Raw genomic sequence first — 22,424 nt, 5'->3', positions numbered from 1 at the left:
AACAACATTTTCTTGAAGCAGATAAAGCAGTATTAAACTAAATAATGAATAGAAAGCCTTGTAAGATCAAGCAGCCATTTTGGGGAGCCCACAGTTGACCTGTTACCCCTTGAATTAACATACCTTCTCCTCACCTCCAGAGCCTCCAATTAAATTACAGCACCCTGCTATGGGTTCTCTTAAGAATCCAGCTAGAAAAAATTCATGGAGGGGTTGGTACTAGCTGAAAGTCACTGAGACCTCTTCCCCCACCATGAACAAGGGAAACAGGGTGGAGCAGCCCTTCTTGGGAAGTGCTCACTTAATACAGTGCTAATCTCGGCTGCCACCAGTCCCAGACAGAAACAGAGAAGATCCCCACAATTTGGGGTGGTGGAAATCAAGTTCATATCTGAGCTCCAAAGCATTTTAAGCACTGAGCAGAGGAAGTGGGAAAGGGGAGCCCTTAGAATTGCTATTGCTGCCTGCTTCCACTGGGGATTGAGGAAAAATAGTGGAAAATTGTGTTAGTTCTAAGAAAGTATGAGACTGTGCCCCTGATAATGGGCCTCCATTGGGCTGACTCAGAGTAAAGCTGCCTGAATATCCAGTGACACAGAGGTGTGAATCTCCATATCATGGCTGCATACAGCAGAAAACCACAACAAGAAGGTGCCTAAATACCCAAGAAGATTAAAGGAAAAGTGCCCAGACAATTACTACAGACATCAGCAGGTCAGTCAAGACATAAGTTTCCTTGGATCCAAGGCAATGAAAAGCAACAGCCACCAGACTCACTTATCTCCCAGGCTGACCTGACTCCCAGCCTGACCCTTGACCATAACTGCAGAGTGATAAGGCACTCTTTGAATACTGGATAGACCTTGCCTTAGCCATAATCAGCAGAAAGAATAGGTGTCTGCCATTTACAACCTGGGGAAGTGGAAACTAGACCTAGATGAACTTGTTGAGTCTGTTTACTCAGTAATAGCAATGATACATCAGAGAGTTGCATAAGCCAGGGGGAATATTTTTGCTCCACAGATTACTCATGGAAAATTCACAACCACAGGACCTGCACTGATAAACAGCCACCAGAATATACACCAAGAAAAGGGGAGTAGGTACATGGTGACCAACTACAATCACAATCACAGACCAGACCCTGTAGTCGGAACCTCTTCACACAATAGAAACAACCAATAGACACAACACCCCACTTCTAAGCAGTTAGCCACAGGCCACTGACATGACAAACCCAAATTGGCCAGAGGGAAGTCCATAGCAACTAGGGCAGTGGCTACTGTGCTCCAATACCTCTGGAGGGACCTAAAACCAAAGATAATGAACATCTTTGAAATGTCCCCAATCCTAATGAAATCCAAGCCAAGATTCAATAAGAATTGTCTTCATCTTGGTATTATTTATTATACATAATTCTAACATCAACTTTGATCAATACAATACTATTAATCTTGATTATTGGTTGTACCCTAATAGCCAACATTTTACCTTCAATCCATCTGAATGTATTTCTTCTGACTGTTAAAGTATTAATTGGAATAGTTATATACTTTTTTCCTAGTCCTAGCTTAGACTCCTAAAAACTCCTATTCTCTCTCACACTGTCTGCTACTACCGCAAATACCCTCCATCCATTTTTTTTTCTTCTTTTGAACGTGGTCCATATCATTTTATTCTATCTTTTCTTTCCTTTTCTCAATCATTTACTCAACTGTTTTTATTACACTTTCAGCCTAATAATGTTATAACAATTTTACTATATAGAATAATTAATTCTTCAACCTGCTCCAGAAACTTACTACAAGATTATACCTAGATTAGAAGAAATGTAGATAACAATATCAACAAGTTTTCACCTTTCATATGGTTGAATAGCATGTGGCTTGTCTCTGAAATGATTGTAGTAAATAGGGTTCAGCAGAATCTCCCAATGTGGACTGAAATCAACTGAGGCCACACACTAAATTAAAGTACCTGAATATTCACTCAATTCAGGGCTCATAAGAAAAAGGAGCTAATGAAGTAGTCCCTTGATCAAAAGAATAAGCAATAACCATCCCAAAATATGGGTAGATATACAAGCAATATTGAAAAACAAGGAAACAAACTACTTCAAATATCTCATAACACTTTAACAAGTGACTCCAATGACACCACAATTCAGAAAATGTCAGAGAAAGCATCTAGAAAATTAATAGTTAAAATTTCAATGACCTAAGAGAAGATGTAATGAGTTAAATTAGAGGGGCTGGGGTTGTGACTCAGCCGTGGAACACTCGCCTGACATGTGCAAAGCCCTGGGTTTGATCCTCAGCACCACATAAAAATAAATAAGATAAAAGTACTGTGTCCAACTATAACTAAAAAAATAAAAAAATATTTTAAAAAATCAGATTTTTTTAAAAAAGTTAAATTAGAGGGAAAATACAGGAAGTGAAATTTGACTTTAATAAAGAGATGGAGATACTGAAAAAGAATTAAACAAAAATCCTGGAAATGAAAGACTCTATAAACCAGATCATACCATGTAAAAAATATATATTTTCAGGCCTTGAAGACAAAATATATAATCTTGAAAATAAAGTTCACCATAAAGAAAAGATGTTAAGAGACCATGACCAGAATATTTAAGAAATATGGGACAACATCAAAAACCAAATTTAAGAATTATTGGGATAGATGTTCTAAAATTCATACAAAGGGGTGCACAATCTTTTCAATGAAATAATATTAGAAAATTTCTAAACCTTAGAAATGACATAAAAATTACAATATAAGAGGCATATAGGACTCAAATATACAAAAATTGAAAAAAAAAACTAATCAAGATACATTATAATGAAAATGCTTAACATACAGAATAAGGATAGAAGAATGAAAGCTGTTGGAGAAAAATGGCTGGTCACTTTTAGAGGTAAACCAATTTGGATTTCAACTGACTTCTCAACCCAGATCCTAAAATACAAGAGGCCTTGGCATAATTCATACCGAGCTCAAAATGAAGATGGGGGCCAACTAAGACTACTATCCCCAGCAAAATTAAGCTTCAGAATTAAAGATGGAATAAAAACCTTTCATAATAAATAGAAGCCAAAAGAATTCATAACACAAAACCTACAATACAAAATATATTGAATGAAATATTTTATGAAGAAATAAAAAATAAAATTGAAAACCAGCATAGAGATTTCTTATGCTAGAAGAGTAATCAGTTAAAGGAAAATCAAGTCTGAATTAGATATCAGAAATAAAATGGAAGAAAATAAATCCTCTCTATAATACCATTGAATGTAAACAGTCTAAACACTTTAATCAAAAGACATAGATTGGTGGTCCAGGGACTCAGAGGAGAGAGACACCCTGTGCCCAAGCAGGAGGCACCCCACACTTGGGGTTCCTTATTCACCAAAGTGTGGCTCCACAGGCCAATATCGGGGTACATATAGGCTTGATGCTGCTGCAGACATCAAACTGGGACATCACTACTTCTATCAAGGGACAAAAATAAGGACCTGGTAAAATGTCATCAATGTCCCTGTGGTCTTGGCTGCACCAGAGGTCTCTCTACTATGGGTACTAGCAGTCATCCTGTTGATGAGGTAACAGGAAGACTTGCATGGTGTTGCCTCTCTCTGGTTTCTCTTAACAGCCAACTTCTTATGATTACCCTTTCAGTAGATATATAATAAAATACCTCTATATTCTCAACTTCTACTTCATAAACATCACAGACAGCTCCCCCACACCCTCATACCATTAGAAACTGTAAACCATTATGCAAATCTATTGACTATATGGTAGAAGATAACTGAACTCATCATTTCTGATTATAGCCACAAATCTGTAAATGTCAAAATAGAAATTAATTGATTTATGACTGCATGTTGGGTACATTGTGTGCTGTAATACTGATATCCTCCTTAAAGGTGAGGTATTGGTAACCTTCAGGGACACTATGAGACAATATGGCAGAAAAAGAGGGAACACTTCCAAACACATTCTAGGGAGCCAATATCACCCTGATTCCAAAACCAGATGAAGACACATCAAAATACAAAACTTCAAATAAATATCTCTAATTAATATAGATGCAAAAATTCTCAATAAAATTCGGGCAAATCAAATACCAAGACATATCAAAAAGAGAGTTCACCACAATCAAGTGGGGTTCATCCCAGGGATGCAAGGTTAGTCCAACATATGGAAATCAATAAAGGTAATTCATCACATCAATAGACATAAAGATAAAAATCAGATGATTATCTCAATAGATTCAGGAAAAGCACTTGACATAACACACCATCCCTTCATGTTCAAAATCATAGAAAAAAATAGGGATAACAGGATCATATCTCAATATCATAAAAGCTATCAGTGCTAAGCCCCAGGCCAACACCATTCTAAATGGAGAAAAATTGAAAGCATTCCCTCTAAAAACTGGAACAAGACAGGGATGCCCTCTTTCACTACTTCTATTTAACAAAGTTTTTGAAACTCTAGCCACAGCAATTATACAGACAAAATAAATTAAAGGGATGTGGATAGGGAAAAAGTAACTTCAAGTTATGACTATTTGCCAACAGTATGATACTATACCTAGAAGACCCAAAAAATTACACCAGAAATCTTCTAGAATGAATAAATGAATTCAGCAAAGTAGCAGGGTATAAAATCAACACCCATAAATCAAAGGCATTTCTGTACATGAGTGAGAAATCTTCAAAAAGAGAAATTAGAAAAACTAATCCATTTACAATAGCCTCAAAAAAATTGAGAATCAACCTAACAAAAGAGGTGAAAGGCTTCTACAAAGAAAACTACAGAACACTAAAGAAAAAATTAAAAGGACCTTAGAAGATAGAAAGATCTCCTTTGTTCTTGGATAGGAAGAATTAATATTTTCAGAATGACCATACTACCAAAAGCACTACACAGGTTCAATGCAATTCCAATCAAAATCCCAATGATATTTCTCATTGAAATAGAAAAAAGCAATCATGAAATTCATCTGGAAAAATAATAGACCCAGAATAACCAAAGCAATTCTTAGCAAGAAGAGTAAAGCTGGTGGCATTACTTTACCAGACCTTAAACTATACTAAAATGAAAGAGTAAAAAAAAACATCATGGCATTGGAACCATTGGTAGACCAATGGTACAGAATAGAGGATGTAAAGACGAACCCACACAACTACTGTTATCTCATAATGGGAAAAGATGCCAAAAACATATTGGAGAAAAGGTAGCCTCTTCAACAAATTGTGCTGGGAAAACAGGAAATACATATGCAACGAAATGATATTAGACCCCTATCTCTCACCATGCATGAAACTCAACTCAAAGTGAGTCTAGAACCTAGGAATTAAACCAGAGACCTTGTGCCTAATAGAGAAAATGTAGGCCCAAATCTCCATCATTTCGGATTAGGCCCCAACTTTCTTAATAAGACTCCCATAGTGCAAGAATTAAATCCAAGAATCAATACATGGGATGGACTCAAACTAAAAAGGTTCTTCTCAGAAAAAGAAATAAACACAGCTTGGGAGCAAATCTTTACCCCTCTCACATCAGATAGAGCACTAATCTCTAGGGATATAAAGAACTCAAAAATTTAAACATCCAAAAAACAAATAACTCAATCAATAAATGGGCCAAGGAACTGAACAGACACTTCTCAGAAGATAATATATAATCAATTAACAAATATATTTAAAAAATGTTTAATATCTCTAGCAATTAGAAAAATGCAAATTAAAACTACTCTAAGATTTCATCTCACCCCAGTGAGAATGGCAGCTATCAAAAATACAAACAACAATAAGTGTTGGCAAGGATGCAGGGAAAAGGCACACTCATACATTGCTATTGGGACTACAAATTGGTGCAGCCAATATGGAAAGCAGTATGGAGATTCCTTGGAAAACTTGGGTCAAAAACTATTTGGCCCAGCTATCCCACTCCTCAGTTTATACCCAAAGTACTTAAAACAGCAGGGATGAAACCACATCAACGTTTATAGCAGCACAATTCACAATAGCTAAATTGTGGAACCAACCCAGATGCCCTTCAGTACATTAATGGATAGGGAAAAACTGTGGTATATATACACAATGGAATATTACTCATCATTAGAAGTGAACAAAATCATGGCATTTGCAGGTAAAAGGATGGAGTTGGAGAATATTATGCTAAGTGAAGTAAGCCAATTCTCAAAAACCAAAGTCAAGTGTTTTATTTGACATGAGGATGCTGACTCATAATGGGGATGGGAGGGGTGGGAAGCATGGGAGAAATGGAGGAACTTTAAATATAGCAAATGGGAGGGAAAGGAAGGGAGGGAGTATGGGGGTAAGAAAGATGGTGGAATGAGATGGACATCATTACCCTAAGTACATGTTTGAAGACATGAATGTTGTGAACCTAATTTGTGTACAACCAGAGACTTGAAAAATTGTGCTCAATATGTGTAATATGAATTGAATTGCATTCTGCCACCATATATTTTAAAAAACAAATAAATAATTTTTAAAAGACATAGATTGGAAAATTGGATTGAAAAACAAAACCCAACTATATGTTGTTTGCAAGAGACTCACCTTATAGGCAAGGATTTCAACAGACTGAGGGGTGAAAAAATGAGAAAATATATACCATGTAAATTGTACCCATAAACTATCAGAGGTAACCAATCTTATACCATGTTCAAGGATTGGAAGAATAAATATTGTCCAAATGGGCATACTAACAAATTCAATGCAATATCCATACAAACACCAATGAATTTTTTTAAGAACTAGAAAAAACAATTATATAATTCATATGGAAATTCAAGACTTCCAAATAAGCAATGCCATCTTAAACAAGAACAAATCGAGAGGCACAACAGTACCTGATTTCAAGATATACAATAGAGCTATAGTAATCAAATCAGAATGGCACCAGCTTAAAAACAAATCAATAAGTAATGGAACAGAATCAAGATCCCAGAAGAGTTATGCATATACAGTCAACTGTTTCTCATCAAAGGTGTTAAGAACATACATAGGAGAAAACAATCTCTTTAACATAGCTGTGAAAATTATTTACTCACATACAGAAAAATGAAACTTGATTCTTACCTCTTACTCTGCACAAAATAAACTCAAAATTGGTCAAAGATATAAATATAAGTCCTGGAGCCAAAATTGCTAGATTAAAAACATAGTGGAAAGTCTTCAAAACATATGACTTCCAAAGCAGAGAGGGGAAAAAAAGCAAAAATACACAAATGAATTACATCAAACTGAAATGCTTGTGCACATCAAAGCAAATCATAAATGCAATGAAAAGATAACTTACAGGATTGTAAAAATCCTTTCCAACTCTTTCTCTGATGAATTAATATCTGAAATGTACAAATAACTCAAAAAGTTAAAAGCAAAAGCAAAAACAAGGCAAATAATCACTTTTAAAATTGAAAGATGATAAAGAGATGTTGGATTTGATTAGTGCATGATTAGGGCAAATGATTTAAATAGATACTTTTAAAAGAGGAAATACAAGATTTGCACATATATTTAAAAAAACATTTAATGTCACTAGCCATTAGGAAAATGTGATATTATTCTCACCCCAGTTATAATTGCTTTCATAGGGAAAAAATTCCACCAAATAAAAGTACTCAAGTATTAAATGGAGCAAATTACATTTCATACATGTATAATTATATCAAAATATATCCCACTATTGTGTATTGCTCGAATGCACTAATAAAGAGATTTTTAAAATTGAAGAGGATGAAAAGAAAAGGAAACTTTCTCTTTGGTGATAAAAATTAGTATAGTCATCACGGAAAATAGCATGGAGTCTTCTCTAAAGACAAAAAATAGCTCAATCATATGATCCAGGTATCTAACTTTGGGTAGGTACACAGTAAAAAAAAAAAAAAAAAAAAAAAAAAAAAAAAAAAATTAAATCATATACCAAAGAAAAACCTGCAATTCCATGTTTATTATGGCAATATTCATAATAGCTAAATTAGGGAATTAATTTAACTGCCCATCAAAAGATGAGTGGGTAAATAAAAGGCTCACACACGTGCCACAGTCTGGCTGGGCACAAAATCTCGAGCCACCACACACCTTGTAGATTCAAACAACAACTCTTTATTCTCGAACTGTCACCAGCACTTTACACACACATTCTGGGGCAAATCCACGTTCTGGGCCAAAATCACGTTCTGGGCAAAATCCCAAATACTCTCTAAATCCCGTGAGAACTCAACGGGAACTCAAGGAGCGGGCGCGCCTGAGGCAGCAGGATAGGCCCTATTCCCAGCAGGGTACACCTTAAACCTGGAACCGCCCTAAACCCAAGGAGCGGGGTACTCCCTAATCCCAGCAGGATACACCCTAAACCTGGATCCGCCCTGGTCCTTGAGCAAGGTCACCTTACATGCAATGTCACTGCAAATGACCTGGGTCATCTAAGCAACATCGGGTCGGCTGACACAGAAATTGCCATGTGTCATTCCTACTTGGCAATGGCTCTCAGCACACACGTATACACACAGTGCTATACTATTCAGGTATAAAGAATGAAATTTTGTAACTTACAGCAAAATGGACATAAGTATCTAACCTTGGGTAGGTACACAGCCAAAAATAAATAAATAAATAAATCAGTATACCAAATAAAAACCTGCAATTCCATGTTTATGTTCATTATGTTAAGTGAAATAAGCCAGGTACTGCTAATCTCTGTTAGATTACTAGAGGTTGAGTAGGGTAGAAAGAAGGAAAAATGAAAAAGAAATATTGGATTTGATTAGTGCATGCTCTAAGCATGTGATGAAGTAGCACACTGAACCCCATTATTATTATGAACAAATAATATGTATAAAGAAAAATTTGGAAAAATGGGAGACTCTCATATCATTAGAAGTAGAAAGAATCTCAAAAATCCCCTATCTTAATACTTCATATTTAATAATGAGAAATTGGTGACTCAGTTTCGTTCACCTGTTCTTCCTTTTTCTTGTCATTTCTCCCTTCCCCTCAATCTCCTTCTTTTAATCCATTGATATCTCTTCTGTTCTTATGGGATCCACCATCCCCCACCCTTTTTCCCCTTATTTTGGTCTAGTTTCTACATATGAGAGATAACAGTCAACTCTTGACTTTCTGGATGTGGCTTATTTCACTTAGCATGATGTTCTCCAGTTCCATCCATTACCAGCAAATGCCATAATGTCAGTCTTCTTTATGACTGAGTAGAACTTCATGATAAATATAAACAACATTTTATCTAACCATTCAACTGTTAACAGGCACCTGGCTTATGATTTGGTTACCCTATCCTTTTCAGTCTCTTGTAATCAGAAACATTTCCCTTCATTTGAGTGGTATATTTCCTTCCAGGGTGAAACTTTACTGAAGAATCCAGTAAAGCATATATATTTATGACATTTCTTTTAGAATCCTAAAATATTTCAGTTCATAATTTTTTCTTCCTCAAAACATTCAAGATGCACTTTCACATTAATCAGCCTTCCATCACTGTGAGAGCAAATACCTCATATAAACAATTTTTAAAAGAAAGATTTGGTTTTGATCATGGTTTCAGAGTTAGTCTGTGGTCAGTTGACTCCATTCCTTTAGACCTGTAGTGAGGCAGAAAATCATTGCAGAGAGTGGAGTGTACAACAGATGTACTCAGCTCATATCAGCTGGGAAACACAGAGAGAAAGGCAGAAAGAGAGAGGAAGGGAGTGGGGAGACAAGATATACTCTTTAAAGGCATAAATTTACCTATTTCCTCCAATTAGCCAGTTGTTACTAAAATTTCCAGAAGTTCCCCCATAGTCCACCAGTAGGAGACCAAGCCTTCAGGACGTGAGACTTTGGGGAGATTTCAGATACAAACCATAACACTCAGGTTGATTTAGTTGACTGTTTTCTATAGACTAGATTCCAGTTATGATTTGAGGATGAAAAAATACATAGATGCTATGTATAAAAGTACATAATAGTGAATTACATTGGTGAGGTGTGGACATGGATATCATCTATGCCATTGTTGGTTATGGGCATATATTTCATAGTTCAACACAGCCCTCCAAAGGAAATCATCATCCAAATAAGATGTGTGAAAACTACAGTGATTAAATAGAGCAACAGGTAGTGACATAAACCAGTGACCAAGGTTGATGGTGATGAGAATAGATTAAAGTACCAAAGTTCACAAGTACTCACCCTTCACATGCTATGGGAGGGCACACAGCCAATGACCTCTCAAATCCCCTCACCCATCCTCTTGGTTCATGATCTGTCTGGCTGGACATGTGATTGATCTTCTTTGTACTTTGGTTTCTCTTCTATGGAAAAGATAGAACTAATTGACTTCCCCTGGATTTTGCAACCCTATGACTTCTTTGTACTTGGTTTATCTGTGTCTGTTGTTCCCAGGGCACAACCATATTAACATCACTGGCATCTGTGCTACATTGCAGCAAGTAATTCCCCAACACAGAGATGTTTGGTCCTGACCACATTCTGGGTGAGAGTGGCAACTTTAAGAGAAGTAACTACATGTTTTCCTTGTCAGGAAGTAGAAACTCATTTCCATGTGTTTCAGGGGATTAAGTACCTTTCTGGGATTGGTTGGAACTTATGTGGTGCCTCTCCTGGGCCCGGCCAATTTGCTCTTTGAACACTCCAATGCCCATGCACTTTCCTTTATCATGACACATTCTCAATGTGTCCAAACAGTGGGACATTAGGGGTTATTTTTTAATGCTTTTATTATGCATCATAGTTGTATATAATAGTTGGATCTTTTTGTTTGGGGAACAAACAAAAAGGAATTGAACTTAGGGATGCTTACCACTGAGACACATGCCCATCTTTTTAAAAATTTTTATTTTGAAGAGTCTTGCTCAGTTACTTAAGGCTTCGCTAAGTTGTCAAGGCTGGCTTTGAACTTACCATCCTCCTGCTTCAGCTTCCTAAGATGCTGGGATTAATGGTGTGTGCCACCATGCCTGGCTAGTTGGATCCATTTTGACGTAATCATATATACACAGAATTTAATTTTCTCCACTGTGATCCCCAGCGCTTCTTCTTTTTCTTCCCTCCTCCCTCTTCCTGTCCCCTTCATCTACCAAAAATGTTTTTTATTGTTTCTTCTTAATTATATATAATATTAGGATTCACTTTGACATGATTTGAAAATCATGAAATATAATTTTCTCTAATTCAGTCCCCAATATTTCCCCTTTTATTCCCCTCCTCCCTCTCCCTCTTCCGTTCCCTCTATTCCATTGATCTTTCTACTATTTTAGTTATTTGGGTGTTTTGTTGTTTGTTTTAGTTAGCATATTATGGATACATGATGGTAAGATTCAGTATTAGGTCAGATTAATTTCTCTTTTCTTCCATTATCCCATCTGTTCTCCCTCCCACTCAGTCCACTTTATCTAGCTCACAGGTCTTTCTTTTATTTTCATATAACCTCCTTCATGTCCTTTTCTTTCTCTTTCTCATTTTTTCCTCCCTTACTTTGGAATATCTTCTACATATCGGAGTAATTTTCTGGTTAAGGTTTCAGCACATTTCTTCCACATTAAGAAGGTGTGAAGTATCTGTATCCTTCATTTATATACATCACAGAGGTATCAAAGGTCTTCCCTAGAAGGTAAAACTCATTAAGACTCACTTCACCCATCAGGAGAAAGGATCTCACTTCACAACTTGATTCTTTGGAGTAGTGTTACCCATAACCCAGGCTCAGCTACGGATATAAAAGTCTCCAATAGCAGAGGTCATCACCAATAACCTCCTACCCAGTTGGGGAAGCAAATGAGTAATCAGTCCATTGTGATGCAATAGAACTAGTGCTGTGAGAGGGGGGAGCACAGATTGCTGGGGTAGAGGCAGTTATGTGTGAGAAGACTCCAGGTTTGTACCCTATCATAGGCCACTATGGAGCATAAAATGGATCAAGCAATACTGTAATAGTATAAATGACAGCTTAGCTGCCTCAAAAGGGACAGAATGGAAAAGAAGAAAACACAGAGCATTTTGAGGAGTAAATGTACTCCTTCTTGTGTACAATGTACACAAGAAGAGGATATTTGTTCTCAATCAGGAAGGTCAGGATGTACCAGGATACCCTGAAATGAACACAGAGCACACTTCTCTTCTTCCAGCGATGAGCATGTGTCTTGCATACTGGATCAGCACACCTGCATTGTGTGTGCTGAGTCTCTGGCCATGGAATCTCCTTCCTTGATTCTGCCACTTCAATGCCTACTCTACATCAGGCATTGTAGATACCACAACTACAAGGCCAGAGACCCCTCTTCAAATCCACATTTCAACACAACAGAAAGATAAACAAATAAATGGAAATCAATGTGTCCAGATGATCTATGCATCAATGAAATCATGAATATTATGTTGAGGAAAACTAATTACTTTATTGTTTGAGAGAATCACAAAGAGTGAAAAGAGAAAGTGAATTTGGCTGAGTCTTGATGTTGTATAGGAAAAGTGCAACTTAGAAAAAAAGAACAGCATGTATAATACTAGAAATTTCCTGATGTGTTGCAGACTGATTAAAAAGTAGGTATAACTAGGCCTATGAATAGAGGGTGTTAACAATGGAGAAAAGGCTCATGAAACATTAGATTGGTAACAGGAATCACAAGCAATGTGACTGTGTTTCTAGGAAAATATAGACGGAAACTTGAAAATGACATCAAAGAGCAGGTATAATGTAAGAGTATTTAATAAAGTATTGCCATAATTATGGAACTCAGTAATTTTCTGAATGACATTAGGACAAAATGTTAGATGGGTAGCAAATCTGTCATCCTTTGCCCTTATGCCTATCTGCTGTCCTTCCATACCTCCACTCATCCTTCCCTCTCTCCATCCATCCTTTCATCCATCCAATCATTCATTAAACAATTACTACGTATTCTCTTTGTGCCAGTTAGAAACACAGTGATCGTCACAGTCACAGTTACACACAGAGTAACTATTCTGTTTTTTTATCTTCTGGAAAAAAAAAGATAAGTGTGGAAGAGGGCCTGGCCCTCATGGAGCTATCTTCTTGTCTAGTTCTTAGAAGTTAGTTTTCAGAGAATAGGTAGAAATAGGGAAAGCAGGCTCTATACCACCTTTCTGTGAGCTCTGTCTCATTCCAGTCTGAAGAAAGGGCAGGCTACCAGATTATTTAATGAGACCCTGCAAACCTACATGAACAAGCAGGATTTTTCTGGTGGTGTGTTAATCACTCAGTTGAAACCTAAAGGTTACCACGAAGGTTTATAACCGACGATTAAGAATAGGCATGAAGTTGAAGAATCTGAAAAACAGAGTTGTGGGAAGCCAGCCATGAATTAATTGAGGGTCTTCTCTCACTATGGCAGCCAGGAATATTTTAGGTTTAACCTTGGAAAATATCCCTGGCTCTCCATGAAATAGATTGCTTAAAGCACATGACCTTTATCTTCGCTTTACTAGGAAGATCCTTCACAGTAGCTCCAGAGATGGGCATAACCCATTGGAACTGGACAGACCACCTTCAACCCATTTTTTGGTGAAGAACATTCCATGGAAGGCCTTTGATGTTCCCCAATATAAATAAAACAGGCACAGGCTCCATTTTGCTTTTTGGTCTAGAAGCTCAATCTGTCTGGTGGGCTTGCCCTGCCCACCCCCAATTTTTGAAAATATTTTCTGTGTCCTGTGGTTTTTTTGGTTGTTCTATTTTATTCCTAGCTTTTATTTCTCAGCCAGCCCATTCCACCGAGGGGAACCCCATTTCCACCACCTATGCGGGACATGGGCAGGACAGAGTTCTGGTTTAAATAATTGTGTTTATTGTTACATTGATCCACTCCAAAACATGCTTTATGAACACATATTTTTGGCAGGAGAAAGATAAAGTCATCTTGAGCCTCAAATCATCATGACATTAATTGATGTAAATGTGTAGCACATAATTGAAGAACCCCTGACAAATATGTATCATCAAATAAAGTGTCCAAAACACTCTTTTGATAATGATCAAAACCTATTTATGATAAACACTTTCACAAAAATAATAGGGACATCCATATTCTAAAAGAGGATATCTCTAAATCCTAAAAAAATATTTTAATGGTGAAATAGTGAACTCTTTCTCCACAAAATTGAGACAAAGTAAGGATATTCACTCTTATTAGTTTTACTGTTAAATTGTAGGATTTCAGCAAAAACTGGTAAAGATTCCTGAAATTTTCTCTAACATGAAACAATCAGAGTGCAGTGAAAATATTATGAACATTCTTTAATATTTCTGGAAATTAGCCAAAGCTCCCAGAAAAGTGTCAAGTGTTTATTCAACATATGTGTATAAATCTTAGTGAGAATATTGGTAATATCTTGTTCTAATTTGTCTCATTCCCTCCCTACATCTCCACAGCATAGAATTGGACCTGAAAATGTAATAGCCCATGATCATGGGTGAAAACAGAGGTCTATCAGACACTGAAGGAGGCAGCATGGAGTTGCGGCCCCCTCAAAGCTCTATTCCAGAACATCGTCATTATTTGACTCATCTTGGAACTCTGGAAGATCCTACATGCAGAGCTGTTTGTATTGACCTGACTATGAGCTTGATCAGTATAAGTGCCATACGTAGAGGACCCTTAGAGGCAATTTCTGAGCATTGTGGATGCCTGATGTGGGTAACAGTTGAAGAAATTAATGGGCTAATTAAAAAGCTCAAAAAAAAAAACTTGGTGAATGAGCTGTTCATAAGAGGCACTGAGCAGGTCTAATGTGTTCCTGGGGCATTAGAAAGCCATGCATTTTCAGAAAAGAACTAAGAAGGCCTTAAGTCTCACTTTGTCCCCATGTGAGAGTTGAGAAGATAGATATGAGGCAATATGCAAAATATCTGTCCCAGATCTTGCCATAACCCTGGAAGACTCTGACAGCAAAGCAGTACCATCTCCTAGGGAGACCTGCAGAAATTGGAGTTACTATCTTGGAACAGGGGAAGGTGTGCATAACCCAGCACACACACATTTCCTTTAACTCTCCAGTGTGGCCAGAGAAGAAGCCTGATGGCACTTGGAGAATGACTTTGGATTATTGAGAACTGAATAAAGTGGTTCCTTCCCTGCAAGCAGCAGTTCCCTCTGTGCATGATCTCATGGAACAATTGACTTTGCAACCGCGTACATATCAATATCACTATGTATTGTACTTGGCTAATGCTCTCTTCTCTATTGCTCTGGCTCCAGAGAGCCAGGAGTAGTTTGCTTTCCCATGGTAAGACCAACAGTGGACATCTCAAGTGTTGCCACAATGTTATTTCCATAGCCTGACCATATGCTGTGGTTTGGTGGCCAGTGACTTGATCCAGTGGACTCAGCCTCTCACTGTATACATGTTTCATCATTTCAATGATGTGTTCTGGACCTCAGGCTGTCTTATAGATTTAGTTATTGTAATTATGACCTTAGTGGCCCATTTGGAGACATGTGACTGAGAAGTAATCACTGCCAAGGTGCTGGGACCTGGCTTGTTGGGTTCTTAGGTAAGACAAAATTTGTGATAATATCTTGTTTGTTCAGGTAAGACAAAAATTTGTGCAGGAAGCTTTATTCTTAAAATCTAGGCATATCCACAATCAAAAGTGGTTGCACAATTGCACATCTTTGTGGGATTTTTGCAATATTGGTAAGACTTTATTCAGCATTTAACCCAATTGTGTCATCCTGTGTATACCCTGATGAAGAAAGGGGCTTGGTGAAACTGGACTGAAGCAGCTGAACAGGACTTATAGGCCACTAAGAGGGCCTGAAAGATCAGACCCTGCAGGTGGTAGACCCAGCTCACCCCTTCGAGTAAATGTTCATGTAACCAAGAAGGGAATTTCTTTGGTGGGGAGGGTGGTCTGTGGCAGTGGCATGAGTGACTGCAGAGAGAAGTAGGCTCTGGTCACAGTTGTGGAAAGGTGTAGAGTCTCATTTGCACCTTGATTGAGAAGCCACTTGCAGCTGTGTCTATAGTCCTGGTGACCTCAGAGGACATTATAAGTACTGCTGAAGTCTTGATGCACACCATGTATCTTGTGGCAGGATGGGTGCAGAATTGGGCAGTTACCCCCAAGGACAGGTATAGCCCAGACACCTACCCTAGTAAAGTGGGGGACAGATTTGGAACAAAGAAGTGCTTTGTCTACTAGTCCCTTGTCCCATAACTGCAACATATTTGAAGGATGGTACAACAAGCAACTGAAGAAGCATCAGACTGTGCTGATACATGTGAGTCAGTAGAGCCATCACCCTGCAAGGAAGGAGCATCACTGGTGGACAACAGTGCTTGGTGCATTGGTGGATCCAGTAGATGGCCTTTGGCTCATTGGACTACTGTTGCTATGCAGCCCTTTACTGATACCTTGTGGTATAATGGAGGAAAGGAACAGAGCAGTCAGAGGGATGAGTTACGTGACAAATGGATGGTAGCACTGCATGAACCAGGAACCCTGATTATCTATACAGACAGCTGGGCTGTTTTAAGGAGTTAACTTTGCAGATTACTATATGGAAAGTAGACAATTTAATGGCATGGCATCAGCCTTTTGTGGCATCAAACCATGTGTCAGGACCTTTTGGCCACAGGCCATGAAACAGAGATAACTGTAGTACATGTTACTGGCCATACCATCCCGACTAGCCCAGAGAATAATAAAGCAGATGCTTTGGTTAGGGTGCCGTGGTTAGAGCAGGCACCTCCCACCAAATTGGTGGTTTGGCTGCATCTCTGCCTAGGCAGGTAGGTGTAAAAACTATGTGGAATATAGTCAAACGGTGGGGTCTGCTTTGATATGGGATGCCCTGGTAGAGGCTTTCCAGACATATGCGGTTTGTGCCCAGGAATATCCACCACCCCCAATGCCTTTGAACCATGGATGGTCAGATAATGTGGGGATGCATTCCTTTGACATCATTGCAGGTTGACAGGTTTGTTGTTTGCTGGCCCAGTGGTCAAGCAAATATGCATACTATAATTCATGCCCTGACAGTGTTGACTGCTTTGTATGGTCAGCCCATCACAATAGAGACTGATCAAGGCATTCACTTTATGGGTCAGGATGTGCATGGTGACTTCTGTTCTCAGTTATAGATTCAATGGAAGCTGTACCTACCTCAGTCTATATACATGATTGAAAGGGATAATGCCTGCTCAAGCAAGGACTACAGTCAACCCACCTGCTAAGAAGGGGTGGGCAGGTTCCTGGAGACAGTTGTGGAGAGCTCCAAAGGAGTGTTCCCATTGAGGGGACCAGCTCCTGTGGAGGATTTGCCACGTTGCACAGCAGCACCAATACAAGTCCATGGGACAACAAAGAATGTTGTACTTAAGCCTAGGTTTGGGAAGCAAGGGGATGTTCTTTTGCCTGCTCCCACTGGATTGAACAGGGGAAAAACTATGAATTAACTATAAAGGGCCCCCACTACCTTCATTGGGTAGCCCTGTTAGCCCCACAGGGAAGAGGCTTGGAGTGTGATCTCCTTGTGACACTATGGGTAACTAAGGAATGCCCGCCCCCAGTACATGTGACTTGGCCAGGTCCTGTGGATAGGATACAGATTTTAAAGGGAATGTTATTTCCCTTTGGCTGACAGTAAGTCCCCCAGTGCTGGTGCACACCAAGCCTGCTGAAGTACAGGATGAAACTGCATGAGGGTGATATCATTTGAAATAGCAAATGAGTACTTAAGCACCAAACCTTCTGTTCTCATTATCACCAAGCTTGGATGCTGTGTCTGCCTCTACTTGATACTCTATTTTATCACTTCAGTTTTAACATACCTTCTATGAGATTCTAGTTTAAAGGGGATCTCTGTTGACTCTTTTGGGTGAAATACTTTTTTACCCAAGTAACACGTCTTTCACCTTCTTCCACGTATGCTACTGTGATTCTGACCCTGCATTTTCCTGGTTGAGAAATAAGGACTCCCCAAAACAAAAGACGCATAGTCTTAATGCAGTAATTACCATTGACCTTTCTACATCTCAGAGGAAGTCTCACAATTGTTTCATCAACCATTTCAAAATTGTGTGATTGTATTTATTGGATGGCCAGTTTTATTGTGTCATACCTTTCTGACTCAGTCATTAAATATGAATATCTGCCATAGAGGTGCAATTGTTCAGTCTCTGGGGGAACTCTCAGGATTTCAGCGTATTTCCATTATCATGTTGTCTAACATTTTAGAAAGGCATTATAGTATATGCGCTGTAGATTTTTATTACAAAGGCTAATAATAATTTTTATTATTTAAAGGGTAACATAAAGTAATTTCATAAAATCAAATGCATTTTAGCAAAATATATGAAGATTTCACAAAAGTGAAGTAAATAAGAATATAAATGGTTCACTCAGTTCAATTCAATTTGTCCACTCAATGATACAGCACCAAACATACATTATATTTTATTTTCCAGATTCTTAGTGGGGGAGGATTTTTTTAAAAACATCATAAAGGTATGATATTGGAAGAGATGTGTTCAATGTGTAATGATCAAATCAGGGTAACTAGCATTTTCATCTCTTTGTCATATCTTTTTTTTACCTTTTTTTAATATTTTTATTTGTTTTAATTAGTTATATATGATAGCAGAATACATTTATGCACTTTGATATATCATACATAGATGAGATATAATTTCTCATTTTTCTGAGTGTACATGTTGCAGAATCAGATATTTAAACTCCTGTTTTCTGATTCTGTATAAGATTTATAAAAAATTTTTGTAACCTGTAGTTATCCTAGTATGCTTTGAACACCAGGATATATTAATTCTCTAACTATATTTCCTATGCCTTACCCAACCATGATGGATGACTTCTAATTCTGTTTGGAAAAAAAGTGTAAGATCTATGTTTCCCAACACAATAAACTCTTGTCACATATTTAAATTTAAATTATTTAAAACTAAATTAAATATATATAATTACCTTTAAAATAAATTGATATAATTTAAAATAATCAAATTGAAATTCACTTCCTTACTTGCACTAATCATAATACAGGAACACAGCAGGCACCTATGTCTAATAGCTACTGGGTTGCCCAGCATAGATACACCGCATTTCCATCACTCAAAGTCCAAAGTTCTATGGACAGTGCTGTCTCAGACCACTCATCATCAACCACTGCCATCTATTCTTGTACACACATTCTACTAGTAATTTTTAAATCAGAAAAAAAGAATATCTGTTGTGACATGCAAAGATTATAAAAATCACTGTCCATAAATACTGGAGCACACTGCTTTCACTTAGTTATATTCAATCTATGACTGCTTCTGTATTATAATGGTAGAGTTCAGGAGCGGCAAGGAAGATTCTATTGCCTAAAACTCTAAACTACTTACTATCTAGCCCATTACATAAGTTTGCCAACTTGTCTTAAACCATTACGTCAACTTAGCTCAGTGGCTCAATCCTATCATAGCAGAAAACATGTTTTAACTCATAGGGGGATCATTAAAATCAGCTATGAAATATTGTAAGTTCTTTTATTGGATGGTCCCATGCAGAAAGGAAAAGCTTATTATCTTGGGTTCTGGGATCTCTTCACTCAAAAGGAACCCAGCATAACATAATCTCCTGCTTGTATTTTTGCTGAACACAGTGAATTGAAAATATAATCCCTGTATGAAATCTGTCATCATCAGGGCAAGGTCCATCACCTCTAGGGAAACTCCTCTATTCCCTTTTCTCCACAAGTTGAAAATTGCATTTCTAATCTTACTAAATTCATAATTTTCCCTACCACAAAAACAAAATTTTTAGTTATATCATTTGTAAACATCATTAGCAATATGTGTTAGCCTCAAGTAAAATGGAGTAACTTAGATAGAGCACAACAATAGAGACTAAATAACTTAGAACATAACTATAGAGTCTAAATAAATATAGAAGCCTTAGGTAAGAGTCACTAGAAAGGTGCTGGGATGAGGGAACCTCAGAGTTTAACTAGTGGCTGCAGTCAATTTTTAGCTGTGTTCATCAACAACTCTGAGTCAGGGCAAGACATGTTACAGCACTTTGATGACCTTTCTGAAAGAAGATGAACAACATGTGAAACTGCAGTTTTTCTTATATAACTGTATTTAGAAAAATATTATTAGGCATTCCAAATTACACAACTAAGAAGCTATAGAGAGAAGAAAAAGAGGATACAAAGGCAATAAAAGTAGTCCCAAAGTAGGTAATAAGATCTTCCTCATTTTGTGAGGTATTACTTTAGTATCAGAAATCTGACAAGGAAATTTCAAGAAGAAAAACTGGATAACTGTCTGTCACAAATACAAATGTCTATAACAAACTGTGGATGATCAAATCCTGCTTTGAGTGTACTAATGATGTTCATATTTAGTGAAAAAGGGGAGACCAAAATACATGACAAAATATAAGATCAAGAGAGGGAGAGATTTAATTTGATATAATTGTACATTGTTGACAAACAAAATGATACATTATAAAAAACATCAAACACAAATAAAAAAACCTTTCCCTATCTGTTCAAGAATATCTGCCAAAAATGTACATAAAACATCACATGAAATAGTGTGATGTTAAACTTTCACCCCCTGCTAGAGGCAAAATATAGTTTTAAAGCATGCTCAACACACAACTTCTGTTCAATACTGTGCTGGAAATCCCACCCAGGGCAATAATGTAATAAAGAGAAAATAAGGTCTCTAGAATTGGAAAATCATAAAAAGAAAAAAAAACACAAGTAATAACCCAGTAGCAAGGTAATGTACTTAAAAAATTCCAAATCAATCTAAACACGAATTATTGGCCATGGTGAATAAATTTAACAAGGGTTCTAAATATAACGTCATTAAAATAAAAATTATAACTACATGTCCACATGCCAAAAACAACAGAATGGAAAAGGCATTATTTAAATGTGTAATGCATATAAGTTTTCAAAATATTACCTACTAAAAAAGCTTTCAAAAAATGTGTGAGCTACTGAATTAAAAACAGAATATTATTGGGAAAACATAAAGCCCAAGTAAAGTAGTAAATCTACAATATTCACGAAATAAAATAGTGAACATGTCAAGATATCAATTCTTTGCAAATTGATCTGTAGACTTAATGACATGCTGAAAAATATCCCAGGAAAGTTTTAGGAAATTAACCACCTGATTCTAAATTTTGTCTGGAAATGTAAACTGCTGAGAGTAGACCAAAAAAAAAAAAAAACCCTGAAGGAGCAGAAGAAATTAGGAGAGTTCACCCTGCTGAATATCAGGAACAGTTAGGGAGCCTCATGGCTTAGTCTGGCCCAGCACAAAGTCCATCAAGGTGCTGCATGGGTGAGTTTTGTACTTCTCTCATCTTGTATTGACAGAGTATTGGGACTATACTGAGAATATGGGAACTTCAAGAGAACTGAAGTACAATGTGGGAGAAACAGTCTTACCTTGGGGATGAACTAGTTTCTGAATTTAATGTCACAAGTGTTGCACGTGGCAAATTGGTTGGAGGAGGTCAATGTATCTCTGGATCTCATGCACGACAGCCTCTGTGTAGGGCATATGGCTTTTGTCCTGCATTCAGGGGCTGCTATGTCTGCCAACCACATTTTCAATTTCCTTCTGGACTTTAGGTATACACATAAGAACTGATGGAAGGTATATGTGTGTGTGTGTGTGTGTGTGTTCATATGTAGACGTATGATGTCTTTATATACACATGTGTATATGTAAATACACATTCATATATCTACATATATGTGTATATGTGTGCACATATACATATATGTATGTGCATATATGTGTATATATGTGTACACCTATGTGAGTATATGTGTCTACACATATGTATATATGAGTGCATGTATATCTATGTCTATATCTGTGATATAGACATGTAAATACATAGATACATATACACTATAAATCATGCATATTTATTACTCTCCTATGGGGTACTAATTAAGATATATCCATACAAACCTATACAAGCCTCATATACTAGCATATGTGACACAAAATGCAAATAGAAGTTACTAAATGTTTCAGATATAATCCTATTATATAATTTTAAAATATTGTCATTGCAAAAAGAAAAACAGGAATAAATTTTAATTTTATACTGAAATAATATATGACACTTTGAAATTAAATTCTACTAGTGAATCATGTTTACATATCTCTGTGTGTGCATGTGTGTGTACAGTTTTCAGTGGGACAATTTTCAACCTCTCACTCCTTAGATGTAGCCTTTTGAATAATTCTAAATATTTATTCTAAAATGTTCATAAAAAGCATTCGAAAAAGTACAGCATCCCTTTATGTTCGAAACATTAGAAAAACTAGGGATAACAGAAACTTACCTCAACATTGTAA

General features: G+C 37.1%; 1 pseudogene; it reads right to left on the bottom strand.

Moving 5' to 3' along the window:
- Window positions 1-7,968: 7,968 nt before the first annotated feature.
- LOC124096348 (cytochrome P450 2C9-like) overlaps window positions 7,969-22,424 on the bottom strand; it is a 33,322-nt pseudogene continuing 18,866 nt past the window's right edge.

Source organism: Marmota monax, unplaced genomic scaffold (assembly GCF_021218885.2).
Source record: "Marmota monax isolate L192 unplaced genomic scaffold, Marmota_monax_Labrador192_F-V1.1 WCK01_AAM20220418_F8-fsc00004, whole genome shotgun sequence".
Lineage (NCBI taxonomy): Eukaryota > Metazoa > Chordata > Mammalia > Rodentia > Sciuridae > Marmota > Marmota monax.
This window is presented reverse-complemented; position numbering and strand designations above follow the sequence as displayed.